The 14,851-nt window shown below is 40.0% G+C and overlaps 1 long non-coding RNA gene across 1 annotated transcript in view; it reads right to left on the reverse strand.

Moving 5' to 3' along the window:
- Window positions 1-1,618: 1,618 nt before the first annotated feature.
- Window positions 1,619-14,851, reverse strand: part of LOC110472307 (uncharacterized) — a 28,310-nt gene continuing 15,077 nt past the window's right edge. Inside the window, exon 2 of the long non-coding RNA XR_014951286.1 lies at window positions 1,619-12,383. This is a non-coding gene — a long non-coding RNA (uncharacterized LOC110472307). The remainder of the gene's footprint in view (window positions 12,384-14,851) is intronic.

Raw genomic sequence — 14,851 nt, forward strand, 5'->3', positions numbered from 1 at the left:
AGGCACCTGACATAAGTCTTTCTGACTTTCAGCCTTTTTGCCACAGGAGCATTATCACTTCATGAGCGAGAGGTTTGTCTTATGCCCTTTACCTCTTTCTTTGGCTATGCCTGCTGAGAGCCTTGTGCTGCTTATATGCACATCACAGACTTCAGTACAATGCCCTGGAGGTCCTGCAGCCTAAGGAAAGTTTATTTTAGGTGGGGGGAATCAGAAGTAACTGTTGTCTGGTTCAGTGTGTATTAGAAAGTGTTATAAATGAGAATTTATTCAGCCAGATTAAAAATAAGGAAAAAAATAATTTTATTAGCGGTCAAATTCTATCTAGCCAGCCACAAGGAAAGAACAGAGCCGAGCCCGGGATCGGCCCTGGGTGTGCAACAAGGAGTCAGCCTCAGCAGAGGTTTTCTCCTATGCCCACACACCTCCATCCTGACCCAAGCAGTTTTATATGGAAAATTCCGCCTGAGGCCAAGATTTCAGCAATCAGTCTTTTCTTCTATTCAGAGTCTATAGGTTAATAAGATTTTCTTTTTTTTGGTGATGAGGAGGAATAATTCAGTGTCTGGAGTAGGTGAATCCCTGATGAGATTTACGGTAAGGCTGCATTCACATGGATCTGTCTGAGGATTTCCATGAGATCCATCTTGGGTTCTTTATGCAATGATCAGCGCCTGGAGTGCAGCCATGGCCCATCTCCTGGCTGAGCAACATCCTTTTACTTGTAAATCAGTTTCCAATATACACCCAGTCTCACCTGCAAAGTGGGGAGAACTAATAAAAATGGGTATAATCTAACAAGTATCCAATTTAACATATTTCATACAAGGAATGACGCAAATTATATTTACTACACATAACAGAAAGGATAACCAGCCCCAACCCCCATGTGGGCAGTCTAGGTGGTAGTTTGGATATCAAATTATCCTGGAGTGCAAGAAGCCAAATACTGAATAGTTGGTGCACTCCTCAAGCTGTTCAGGTACAGTGGTGCTGGGGAATGACATAGGCACAGAAGTCCTACATAATCAGAGCCAAGAAGTGAGGGGTTTTTTGACCCATCCCTACATGCCCACAGTGCCTTGTTGCTGGGTTAGTTTGACCTTTTGATGAGATGAACTTGAGTCTGTTTATACCCCTTGCAAGCAGAATTAAACCATGGTGACCCAATCTGTGTGGATCATAACAGTGGTGCAGAGCTCCACAGGGCTCTCTGGCCAGATCCCATCACGAGTGGGCAGCACTGGTCTGTAGTAGCAATGATGGACATTCAGACCAGATGTGTAGCTCTCTGGGCATCCCCTCACAGAAGAAAAGCCTATTGTCTGACAGGGTCGAGCATACCTGGGTCCAGCAAGCACTGCTCAGAGCCTGTGTTGTGAAAACATTTCTGTGAAGGTGAATCAGTGTGCCCTACAGAAAAAGTAGGGCACAAATCACAGACCAAAACATATAGATTTCCAAAACATCTTATGGTAGATTGCCTGTGTTAGAAACTCACTGCTGCCTACTAACCCTTTTTGTTGCTCCAAGAGCATCGGGAATGTCTGCTGACATATCCCAAATCCTTCAGGAATGCACATTCACCCCTCTCTAATCATTGTTTTTGCACAGAGTACTTAAGGTTTGTCCATACCTGGAGTCAAATTTCTCACCTTAACACTGGAGCACCTGCAACACATAGGAATGTTCATTAAGCAGAAGACATAGAGGCAGTTTTTAATGAAGAGGCCTTGATTCAAAGTATGTAAATGCCTTCAATTTTTTTCTGCCTTTTCTTGTAGCTGGAAGGACTTGGAAGTGAGCTTATTAGAGTGAGGAAGGGAGAGGTCAGTATTCCATAAAGATGAAGGCTCTTTTGGGTATATTAGTGCATCCTCCAGGGTGTTCATAACTTACAGCTGAAACAGGGAATTCTCCATGGACTCTGGCTGCTCCAAAGAAGGAGGCAATTTTATGTATCTCATTAGCATTCTTAGGAAAAGATTTACATATAAAAGTCTGCTTTGTTGGACAGGAAAAACACAAGGTAGTGTTATTTTTAATGATAAAAACATTCAGGCGCAATCTCCCCAGTGTATTTCCCCACAAATCGTCTTCATATTTACAATCTGTTAGATCATCCAGGAGACAGAATGAGTCATGTCAAAGCCACCCTTGGTAATTACTGACTCGAAGCAGAGTAGGAGAAGAGTGCTAAAAAACAAACCCAGGGAAGCAAGCCATATTCTACAGTTAAAAGCTACTGACAAAAGAGAGTGACCAAGGGTTGACATGAAAACTGGAAGGGCTTAAATCCAGAAAGATGATGAATATATTTTGCACTTGATTTGCTTGGTGTATGAGAAGTCTGAAAGGCTACTGTCCTGACTGTATAGGACCTTAAAACCAGTGTGAAGTCTGTATTAAAACTGCTTTCAGTTCCTTGTGCCAAGTTATTAATTTTCAGACCCACCTTATTTTAACCTTGTTGCATGAAATTCCATGGGAATCAGTTCCCAATTTTTGTTAATGTTGTATGGTGACATAACCTGACTGTTCAAATTTCTCCTCCACAGCCCAAATCTGCATTAGCTCACCAGTGGGTTAGGGCAGTTTTATAGCTGACAGTATAAAATAAGTACTGATGATCTGTGGAGCTCAAAGACACTACAAGTTAGAGAAATATTAATTTGTTTTTCAGGACAAGAATACAGGGTTTATTCCTTCTTGTGCCCTCTAGAAATATCTGAGATGAGCAGATTCAGGCTCAGCCAGTTCTGCCAGAAGTAATATCACTGTTGCAACATAAACACCTTGGCAACACTTAATGCAAAATTTTCAGATTTTTTTCTGAAAAATTGCATAACATTTTTCAGTCTAGACAGGGAAAAAAAAAGAAATTCAGAATCAGAACTACTTTCTGAATTCTAAATGCCTTTATTTTTCTTCCCTTTCTTTTATGTTCACTTGGGATATTGTTTTGTTAGTTTGTTGGTTTTGTTGCTACTTAAACAATGAGGGATCTCTGAAATTATGCTTTTTCCTTATAGCACTTTATTTTGTGTCATTTTTTTGAAAATTTCTTTTCAAAATAGGTGGTACATGTGTCATACAGTAAGTCAGTTTTGAACCCAGTTCTTGCAGAAATAGATGGCTCCTTCTTTTATGTGTTTTTTATCACATCAGGGAACATTTAAGCTGGATAAGCAGTAAGAAATGTGTAATTAAGCATGTGAGCAGCTGATAATGTAAAACTGTGAGCGATCATCTGATTGAGATGATCCTTTCAGGTTCCCTAATTTAGTGGTCTGGAGGGTTGCTTGTGAAAATCTAGGGAAACAAAATGAGATATTTCAATACAGTATACCTGAGCACAATTTTTGACATGTTGAATACTTATAATTTTTTTATTATGGCAGGTGGGATAAAGTGCAAAGATTGAGTAAGCCATAGATTTTCCTAGTAATTCATTGAGCAGAAGGTGTTTGCAGTTTGCACTTTCACATTGCTAGTAGGAGTGAGACAGGAGATGCTGATGCCTCAGCATACTGCTGCTTGCAGAGGTTTATCTTGCCCACACAGATGATTTTTCTTTCTCTTCCTGTTGTCAAGGTAAAGAACTGCTACTAATCACATATTTGGTGAGCTATTACAGCAGCACCTAGCTTCCTATCTTTCAGCACAGCTGATATTTTCCATGAGAAAAGGGATAAATATCAGCTGACTCCAGATGAGGATGTCAAAGAAGTTTGAACTGTGGGCTTGATGTGTAGTCATTGAGTTCCCAAAACTGCAAAATAATTGGTAGCTCTTCTTACAATTGATTTACCCTTTTCTTTGTATCTTTCTTTCTTTTATTAATTTGTCCATTTTGGGGGGAAGAAAATAGTTATTCAGAAAATCACCAGAAGGAGAATAAAATCACCAGGGGGTCAGGGCAAGAGAGACTGGGACTGGGGCAGTAGAGTCTAGTCTAGCTATGTTGTCCAAACCCAAATTTCTTTAGGTTTAATGGCCAGATTCTGCTCTGTGGTAAAGCCATACTGGTAAAACCATGAACTACATAGTCCATCAGCAAAGATTTCACTCTCCTCTTTAAAAATTGAGACGATGAAATTATTATGGCAGTGATAACTGCCTTTCAATTAACAGACTCTTACCACTGCTAGCAAGGACAAATAGATAAAAGCATAGTTTTGCTTAGAACCTGGCTGCTGAAAAGAAAAAAAGGTGGAAAGAAAGTGAATTGTTATCCTTCTGAGACTTCATCTTGGATTGTCAGTGAACTGCAATTTGGGCCCAAATAGCATATCCCAGTTAAAAAAAAAAACAAAAAAAAACCCAAACAAACAAAAAAAAAAAACCACAAGGGCAACAAACATTTTTTTTTAAGTGTTTCAGAGGTCAGAATGAGACATGCTGCTCTCACCTGCATATATACCTTTCAATTTCAGTTTGTGGGGTTTTTTCCAGGCTATTATTCCTACTCTGTTAGAAATGATCAGGACTGTGTTGTGAGAATTACTACACAAGAAAATACATTTGCAGCACAGCAAGGTAGGACATCCAGACTTGCTTCAGACAGGCAGATGATGCTGTCCTGACTTGTTGAGGCTTTCAGATCTGCAGAGAGCTTTTAATTTTACCTTCATTTGCCAACAATTCTGGAAAATAAGTTTTGCAGTTCCCTCTGTATAGGGCATTGTCAACTTTATCTCACATACAGTCAGGATAAAGGAATGTTCTGCCAACACCTAGAACTGGTCCAAAGGGCTTGAGCTAAGGAAAGGTAGCAGAAAACACAAAGGAAAAGAAGGAGAACAGACTACAAAACCTCCAGATCTTCCAAAGTATTAAGACTGCTAGGACAGTATTATGAATCTGACAGCATCCATCTTATTTCTTAACTCCCTAGTGCCACAGAGAAGGTACCTAGATTTTAGCTTAAAACCAGGGACAAAATTTACTATGCCATTTACATCTCTATTTCCCCCATATGTGCCTGCTCCATCTGACTGAACCTCTTTCAGCAGTGGTGCAAATATGCACAAACTTACCAATAATGAGGTTCTAAAACCATAACTTCACCTAATTTGTCTAGCACTTCTCATATGTATGTTGGTACTGGTTTCCCAGACAAGTCCTCTGCAGACCCTCTTCTGAAGGTCTCAGTGAAACAAATGTATTAAAACAGACTGATTGTCCTGTCATTAGAAATGCCACTTGTTAAAACATGCTTTTCAAAGAAAAAGAGCTACAGTGAGCTTGTCCAGAAAGCAAATCATGGTGGCTGGTTCTGTCACTTTTGGAGAAGCAGGTGGTGTGCTATGGGGTGGAAGTTTTCCCTGATACAATTAGCAGTTTTCTATACACTCAGCATCCAGGATGATACTTTTCCATGCCAGGTGTGTAGCTCAGGCTAAATGATTTAAAAAGTTTCAGGTGAACCTGCTCAGTTGTTTTGAATGAGGCTTAGAATATCTTCTCTGGCTTATTGCTGCCTGATATCCAAAGTAAATGAGATGACTGGGAAGGGAGAGCAAAGAGAGAGGAGTTTCTGGTCAGAAAGTACAAGTGTATGAGATGTGTCCAGTCCAGATGCACTGGATAATCTGGAAAGAAACTATGTGTGTACATGGGACCAATATAATCAAAACATTCAGGATTCCTTTCTCTCACCAGCTTTTCTGCTGTCAGTAAATAATTGTATCAGCAACAGCAATCAGTCTCAGACATTGTTTCTTGATAAGGCAGAAGATAGTTCCAGGTCAGTAAATCAGAGATTGCTTTGATAGTTGAAACAGCTGTAAAAAAAAAGTCACCAATTTCAGAGCATAAAGGAAAATTCCTATGGAGCTCATTTTTCAATCCTGTAATGACTAGATTAAAAGAAGCATCGCATTTATGAATCATCCAGAAATCCTCATAATCTTCCTCTGTTTTTAAACTAATTAAAGTAAGTAATTTTCCATCCTCTGCCACTGCTCTTGGCACAAGGCGTTAGCCTTTTAGCCTTTAGATATGCAATTCACATTGAAATTTTTATTGATTTGCTCCATGCTGTTTAACTCCAAAGCTCGGTTCCCTGTGGTCTTGTAATATTAAAACAGTAACAAGGAATATCTAGTGCATCTATATGTTCTGTGCATGTGTGGTGTGATTGCTCTGAATACTGATGGGTTTTATATATTATGAGACAACGGCAGAGCTGCCTTTCCTATAGTACATTAATTTTTCCATATGCAGAAAAGAAGGGTAGTTTTCTTTCTTTCTTAAAGACAGCTGTAGGGAAGAAGGGATGTGTCCTATCTTCTAGAACACCAGCAAGGGAAAATAAGCTAGTTGTGAAGGCAAATAGTTAACCAAAAAGGATTATGGCAGCACATTGCTGCATTTACAATAAAGGATAGCAACACTCCTGGCTCCCTCACTGTCTTTCCTTTCCTCATCATGGCCATGCCATGCCTCACACATTACCTGCCCTCTCCACATGTCAGCTCCCAGTTCTGTCTCATGCAGGGCAAATATATCTAGCCCACCACCCTCTGGTTCTTCAGCCCCACTGTCGGAATCTGTGGTATTGATGATTCTGAGATTGTAGAAAGTCTCTGTCTTTCTGCCCCATTGCCAAAGCAGAAGCCATAATTGGTCTGTGCTGGTTTCCAGGTTGTTTATTCTGTTTATCTCTCACATGTTCTGCTGCCCTGCCCAGCTCTGTCCTGCAGGGCAGCGTGTGGGGCTCTGCCCTCAGTGGGATGTTACAAACATTAAATACCAGAAACTCCCTGGGCTGGATTTACAAGAACGTGCCAATATCTGTCACCTACGTTGGACAGTGTGTCCCCAGCCTGAACCAACAGAAAAATGCCAACACCACAGTGAGACATGGAGGGCATGAAGAAGGAGAAAAAGGACAAGGCACAGCCAATTTCCTCCATATTGTCCCCTTTGAACCCCTCATCTAGAATCCTAAAATTTTACTTTTTCACCCTTGCCACACTTAATTATTACTGATATCAAACACTCAGAGCTTGTAATTCAACCTGTAAGATTGAAAACTGTTTTCCATGGCCAGAGATCACAGTCAGTGTCTCTGGGGGCTCTGTCCAGGGGGGTTCCTGACCCCTGCCAGGGTCCCAGACCCTCCAGTGCAGCCAGAGGGAAGCTCTGGATTCCCACACCCCACATGCCAGATCTTTTCCTCCCAGAGTAAGGAGAAAGAGCAGAGTGGAAAGAAGGAATATGTGCCACTTTACAACTTAGAAGTCAGAAATTGATGTATGACATGGCAGAGACAACAAGGCCTCAGCTGTACGTCTTTGCTGCTTAAATAAACGCTGTTTTCTGAGTCTCCAGTGGAAAAGAAAGGTAAAGACAGTCCTCACTTGCTGAAAGCCCAGATAAATGGCATCATCTCTCTGCCACTGTTGCAGGGAAAGGAGTTGCAAAGCCTAGGAAGAAAGTTTAGCTTTTTCTTGCCAAGAACAGCTCATTCAAGATGCAAGGTGACACAGCAATCAGTGTGATGGATTGTGACAAGTTGGCAGACTAAAAATTCCCAGGACAGATCCCGTGACAGCTTCAGGTTGTAACATTTGCCCATTTTCCTGTTCTGTTTCTGTTTTCTGTAAAGAGAAAAATTCATTCTATAAAGGTCTTTTCAATAAAAATAAAAATTATCAATGATGATGGTGATGACGACAGCATTTTTTTCTGTCTTCCAGAACTGCAAAGTGTCAACAAGATACATTCCTCATTATGCCTTTTGAAAGGATGGCTGTATTCAAAGATGAAGGAGAAGAAAGGCAAAGTCTGGTTTCTGGACTTAAAAGAACTCTCATAAAAGGCAGATATTTAGATCAGACTGAAATGGCCTGAAACCATCTTTATTATTCTGGCATTCAAGCAGTCAGCTTGCCTGATTGAAATTCCACACATCTTATAGATGAAATATATTCTTTGGGTGCACTCAGTGGCTGCATGACTCCTCAAGTCATCCAGCTCCCAGCTCCCTCATGCTCCCAGAGGAGCAGTTTTCTTCTCCACTAGATTCTCAAAGGAAGACCAGGCCCATCTACATCACCACTGGACCTTCAGAGGAAAACTGCAGCCTTCTAGGGGATCACTGCTCCAACAGGATGACATTTGTCACTGCAGGAGCACTGCAGCCACCATTCCAATGGGACTGCTGCCAACACCCTGACCCACAGGGTGTCGGGTTCTATTCTGACTCTGTCAGTGTTGTTTTGTATTACTGTATTGCTTATTTTTATCTTTTTTTTTTTTTCCTAATAAAGAACTGTTATTCTTGCTTTCATATCTTTGTCTGAGAGCCCCTTAATTTCAAAATTAAAATAATAATTTGGAGGGAGGGAGTTTACATTTTCCATTTCAAGAAAGGCTGCTGCCCTCCTTAGCAGACACCCGTCTTTTCAAGCCAAGTGCTCACAAAACTGAACAGAAGAGGAATACATGAACAGTAGTTTGAAGTAACTGCATGGAAAAAGAAGCTCCTCTTATTGCAGGATGCACAGGCAGTACTTACAATATTATAATCTGTAACAAAATAAGTGGGTAAGTAAGACCTTATCTGTGCACTCTGACTAAAGCTTTACTCGTGATCATGTGAAGCTCATTACTGTGACTTTTGCTGGCCTGCTGCTCACCTTCTTTAAGGCACTTCCCAAGAGACACAGAGGGAAGGGTAGGATATCCAATGAGGTTAAGCTGTGAATTTCTCATCTTAGTTAAAAATGAAGTGCTGCTGGACAGAGGAATGGTGTGATCCTGAGAGAAAAGCAGAGTTGATGGATCTGGGGACCTGAGAAAAGTCTGGTGATGATGGCACCATGAATCTCAGCTGAGATGAGCTGGGCTCACACCTGTGTCTTCAGAAGACACCTCAGCCTGCACATGCTCTGATTTTTGTCTGAATCTCTTAGAACTCCCCTGTTCCTTCATCTTGACTGACGTGAGCTGCACAAGGACATTTAGGAATCCTGTGACAGGACAGGACAACTCACTCATTTTCCTTGTACTCTCCTCTGTTTACAGCTGCAATGCACTCACTATTAAACATTAATGCACAAACAATCTCAGCCTTCCCTGCTGAAAGAAAGAAAGAAAAGCTTTTAAAATCTCTGTCGACTGAAGGGGGAGCATTAACTGTTAACAATCATGCAAAGAAATGAATGGTTCTTCTCTGCACTAGGTACTTTTTTTTCCTACATTTTCTATAGAGTAATTTACCATGTTTTGCCCTAATAGTGGTTTCTAAGGAGATGAAGTGTGAATTTTCATTTATTGTGGTCTATACGTGTTGTGATTTGCCTTTTAAGCAATACTGCTTTTAATTTTGTGTGTCCTTTATTTTTCCTTGAAAGAAAAAATAATTTACCATCTTTATTCAATGCATAATCTTTCTATCCTCCACTGATGCTAAAAAATAATTCTTCTGAAAGGACTCTGTTCTGGCAAATTCTCCCTCTTTATTTCAATGCTGTACAAGTAAACTTTGTTTCAGAGGCATATAAGGTGAGATCTCTTTGTATAATCAGTGGCATTAGCATCTGAAAGTCTCTAAATAATGGGTTTGTGGCAAGAACCACCTGTGTCATTCTGCTTTCACAGGACTGTGAAGGGATGAGTTAGCCAGAAAACAGCATTTGGATTTCACCCACAGAGAAAGGTAGCCAATTCAGCATTCTGGAACTTTCAAGAGAAGGTTAGCAGAGAGTTCATAGCTGTTCAAAAGACCAAGAAACCAGATCCTTTTTTTCCAGAAGCTGACAGACTACAATAAAGAAAGCAGGAAATAGTGGTATGGGATTTTTTTTCTTCTCTGGAATGATATGTTGCTACTAAAAAAATGACACCAAAAATCCTCTGCAAAAAAACCCAAAACAAAATAACAACAAAAAAAATCCACACCAACCCCAAAACCACTCCATCTGAAAAGAACAAAGTAAGGATGAGTCATTACAACCCAGTTGTCAATGCTTACATCCCATTTTCAGTGAGGAAACCTAGAGTGGGAAACAAATCACTGCACAGAACAGCTTCAGGAAATTATTACCACAAAAGGATTTCTTTGTGAAATCCTCACTCCTCAGTCTGGGGCCAGGCTCAGAACTCAAAAGTTCAAGGTCATCTGTGATACATCTGAAGAACAGGATGGGAACAATAAGCTCCACATTGCAGTATTTCAGGTCACTTTAAGCTTGTGTTTCAAAAAATCCCCTCCTGATATTTATTCCCCAAAACACTTCAGTGCGGTGATAATGTGAAGGGATTCTTGGCCCAAGAAAATAGTATAAAATATATGCACTTATTTCTCTGTTGTAACTGAAAAGGCTGCTGGTGTAACTCTGCTGACACAAGGGTATGTGTTCACAGAAATTATGGTAGCAACATTCATCACCTCACTCCACCTGCCTTGTTGACAGGACAAGGCTGAATTCCCCTTAAATAGCAATGAAGTGTTTAACAGCAGTGTAGACTCACAGGTGTACTGTGCTACAAAAGAGGGCACCTTGCTGACCTGGTGAATGGTGCTCTGAGTAGTTAAAATGCAATGCAGCAGTATGAAAGGAAGATACACCTTAATTGTATCATGCTTTCTAACTGCAGGATTCATTCCTGGTTTTTTCAACTGGTGTTGCAGAAGGTACCCCTAATAATGGCATATTTTTCTGATGACTCAGTGGTCCCTGAGTATTGGATGGAAGCAGAAGTCAAGCACCAGGAGGACAGAAAGAAAAGCACCATAACTTGGCCCATCATGTCCTTCTGCCTGCAAGGCACAGTTATTCCAGAATGAGACAGGGTTCGAATGTAAAGTTCACAAGCAATCCCATGTGTCCTATAAATATAGTATTTAATTGTATTAACAGTTATTGTTTAGACTCCTACAGCTGGTGGAGAAAGAGGATTTTTCAAGCATGATGTAGCCCAGCTTGCATAATTTTTGGGAAGAGGAGCCCTCCACAGGCAGAACTTCCTGACAGAAAATATCTACCTCTTCTGGCGTAAGGTCCTGCATTTATTGCAATGTGGCTTTGTGCTCTAGTGTGATCCTCTCCATGGGCCACAGGGGGAATCCCTGCTGTGGAGCTTGGACAGCTTCTTCCATCTCCTCCTTTTCTCACCTTGGTGTTTGCATTTTATAAATCTCACTATTCACAGCATTGTGACCTTTGCTGAGAGGTGATGCGAGCTTGACTGGGGGGCTCAGCTAAGTCCTGTCTTGGGTCTGTTGGAGCCAGCTGGAAGTGCCTGGAATCATCTGTGTCCACCATAACTTAACTCTTGGCCTCTTCTCACAGAGGCCAGTGCTGCAAGACCCTCCACTGTTAAAGCCTGGACACCTACATCAAATATTTTCCACCTCCTGTCTCTGTAAAATTGAATTGTCATTAAATTACATATTCATTATACACTCCTTAGAATCTCACTTGTATCCACAAAAAAAAAGTTCCATTCCTGAAAATCAAAGTAACCCTAGTAAAGATGGGCAATTTACACACACAATTAAAGTCTAACTCTTGTCATTTCTGATACTAATTAACTTATACTAATTAATCTGTATATAGAGAAATATGTATGCCTTTGGTTAAGGAGAAGGTACGTTTTCTCTTAAATGAGTTTTCCAAAGTAAAACATTTTTCAAATGCCATTGGGGGAATAAAATTCTGCCTAAAAAGGTTCTAAAAACCCCAAGCTGAGGAGAGAATGTCTCAGTCATGTCAGCTGCAAAAGCAAGAAAACAAAAAGTGAGCAGTTTCATAGCTGACCAACAAGTGGGAGAAGCATGACTGAAATTTTCCAGGTTAATTCTGCAAGCTTCAGTTAGGGAGAGAAGAATTTGTTATTTTAAAAGATGCCACAGTGGCCAGTTGCTTAGATACTAAAAATATCTTCATTGTGCTTCTGAAATGTATTGCCTTACTGAGAGATGAATTGTTTCCCCATTTCTATAGTCAGAGTCATGTTCACGTGACTGGAAGAGTGAAAATCCAATATTTTTAACGCCCTTTTCAAAGAACCACTGTAAATTTGTCTCCATTCCCTGACTCTGAAAGATGAATCTGTTTGTAGGCAAGGAGCCAGAGTCTCATTAACTGGAGTGCTCTGGTTGGGATTAATGGCTGTGTAAAGCTGGAGAGTCCTCTCCTCCTGAAGCACATCTCCATAGACTTCTGAGGCAGCACAGTGGGGGGAAAAAATTATCATAGACCATCAATGTCTTCTGGAAATTTATAACATTAAAACAACTGGATGCCCAGGACAGCCTCTAAAAACTCATTCCATAAGCTCTGAGACTGAAGGGGTTTGCTCACCATTTTGAGAAATGTATTGCATTCCACGGGCTGTTTGGTGTCCCAGCCTTTTTCCTGGCCCGTCTGTGAGAAAAGAGATAGTGGAAAGGAAAGAATTGAAGAAAAATATGATTGATATTTCTTAATTCAGTATTGAAGGATTTGTGTGCAAAATTCCTTGAGGTGTCTTTCCTGCATGACATGGGATTCATTCCCAGCTGAGAGGGAGGTAAACAATCAGGGCAGGAGTATGAAGTATTTTTGTTTTCACATGTATGATTCCCTCCACTGGGCTAGGAACCTTGCCACACTTCTGCCCTGTTCCCTTTCTCTGGCCTATGGGAATGCTTTTTCCCTTTATTCTTGCTTCCCCAAGCTGACTGAGTGGAGGCTGTATTTTTCAGGGGGTCTTTCTGTTTTTGCAAAGGGCAAGTGTTTGACATATGGCATGAATTGTGAATGGGCAGTCACCAACAGAGCACAGCAAAAGCCCATGTTTTCAGAACATCAATAAAAAATCCCTATAATCTGTGTTCAGTATCATAAATATTAAATGCAATTCCATAGTGGGTAAGCAGGTAAGGGAATCACTGGCAAGCTAAGGTTACAGCTATAAGCAGTGCAGGTGCTCTAAGTTTGATCTTTCAAATTCAACAATTTATGTCATCATTTATATCTGCAGTATGTCTTCAAAATATATCTCCCTTAATGTAATTGCTATAGCTGCACATTTGTAATTTTTCAGTTTATGTAAATCCAGTCTAGCTCCATGGGTTTTTTTTTTCAGTAAAGCAATCTCAGTCTGAAAAGATATGACTCCAGAAGGAGCACACACTGATATAGCCGCTACACTGATTACCTAAAATATGAATTGATCTTTCAAGCAGAAAATGATGCAGCAGGCTTCCATGAATGGGTTGTTTATGCAGTCATTTGCAAATGCCCTACCTGAATAATTTTCTTCCACAAAAGGCCTTTACATTAGAATAAAAACTTTACCAAAATTCTGTGATGATATTTCCTTGAAAAGAAAAGGATGGAATATAGGGCTTTGATAAGTTCAGCCCTTTTCAGAGCAAGCTTTCTATTTTCTGAGATGTACCATTGCTCTTGTTTGAAATGTTGGGGTTTTTATAACAGTAAACACAAGCAATTCATATGTGAATGCAGCATTGTGGTGACATGGCGTTTGATTTCTTTCAAGTTCCTTTTTTTCGCCAAAATTTGCATCTAAGGAAGAACAAACAGGGTTGTTTTCTTTTTCTCATACCTGCTTGTGATTTAAGAATCTGGCATTTCTAATGTCGCTCTTAAACACAGAGCCAAATTGCTTGTGGTCATGAGCAGTTTGAGTCTTATAATTTCTTATTATTAATCCCTGCTAAATGTTGTAATATTTTTAAGTTGTGGCCAAGGGAAAACCTGTGTTGTGACCTTTCAGCTCAGACCAAGGTTTACAACAACACCAACACCACCACCACCACCACCACCAACAACAACAACAACAACAACAATAACAATAATAATAATAATAATAATAATAATAATAATAATAGCAACAACAACTGGGCTTCATAATTCTGTCCCATGCCTGAAAGGGGTGCCCAGTTGAGTTGAAGGAAGTTGAAGTCGCATCTTGCTTTTACTTGTAGTCAGCTAGAACTGAGCTCCAGAGTAGTCACTGGGTAAGGTTCTCTTTTTGAAACCAGGAAATCAGTAAGGAATCTACTGTGTGAATTAATTTTCTTCAAGATGTTGGTCTGTTTTGTACTACATTGAAGAAAATTAATGGGCAGAGATGGGTGACCAGCAACACAGAAATTTTTCAGCCAGATTTGCAAGGTGAAGTTGGACTGTCCATTCCTAAGGAGGAAAGTCCAATTGAGCAAGTGTTTGCAGTTGTACCAGGAAATTTGGAGTATTACTGGTAGTTGTTTGATACTTATGATATGATGGGAGTTAGCAACTGGTCTTACTTCAGATGTTTTCCAGTTTGTGATGCTTGATTTAGAAAACTCTCTTTCATTTTAATATGTTTTTTCATCTTTAGGTAGGTATCTGTGGGTGTCTAGTTAAGTGGATTATTTTAAACTATGCAGAAAATGAGAAGTCTTCTTATTTTATTAATTAATTTTATTTAAAGAATCAGAACTAAACATTTGTATAAGCTGGCTTCTCTTTTGTTAAGATGTTAAGAAGAGAGGCATGCAACAAAGAAGAATGTCCAAATCTGTGTGGAACCTGTTTGATGAGGTAAATGCCTAGGATGGTCCTATCCTTTCCTGTTATGTATGAAGAAACATAAGGTATGAAGAAAATCTTGATTAATCCACTCTCATAACCTCAAACTTCTAGGTCACTCATTTAGGACAAACAAATCTCCCTTCATTGCTTCCACAGCCAAAACAAAAATGTGTGAGTGCTAGGGAGAAATCTGTCTCATGGCACTTGGCCATACATTAAATATTCGGGCAGAAACATGACAATTACTAGCTCATGTACAAGACTCATAAAATATCAACTATTTCAGTTCTGCAGTATCTTTTTCCTCA

Source organism: Lonchura striata, chromosome Z, assembly GCF_050655825.1.
Source record: "Lonchura striata isolate lonStrDom1 chromosome Z, ASM5065582v1, whole genome shotgun sequence".
Lineage (NCBI taxonomy): Eukaryota > Metazoa > Chordata > Aves > Passeriformes > Estrildidae > Lonchura > Lonchura striata.